Genomic DNA, 248 nt, shown 5'->3' with positions numbered 1-248 from the left:
AACAGTTTCTTAATCTTACATTGCTAGTTGTCGTGTAAAAGAAGCGGGGCGATAGTGATAAATAGATAGATAATAACAGAGTAATATAATTACACCATAGTTTCATGGTAATTTATCGGAATGTGAGATGAAAAGCGTTTCTGGCCACGTGTCTGTGGCAGCATATTAGTAAGATTGATATGGAAAGCTTTGGAGAATGCTGAGCTCGAATTCAATGTGCGCTGGTAGCTGTTTCCAATAGTGATTGT

This window comes from Penaeus monodon, chromosome 21, assembly GCF_015228065.2.
Source record: "Penaeus monodon isolate SGIC_2016 chromosome 21, NSTDA_Pmon_1, whole genome shotgun sequence".
Classification (NCBI taxonomy): domain Eukaryota; kingdom Metazoa; phylum Arthropoda; class Malacostraca; order Decapoda; family Penaeidae; genus Penaeus; species Penaeus monodon.
This window is presented reverse-complemented; position numbering follows the sequence as displayed.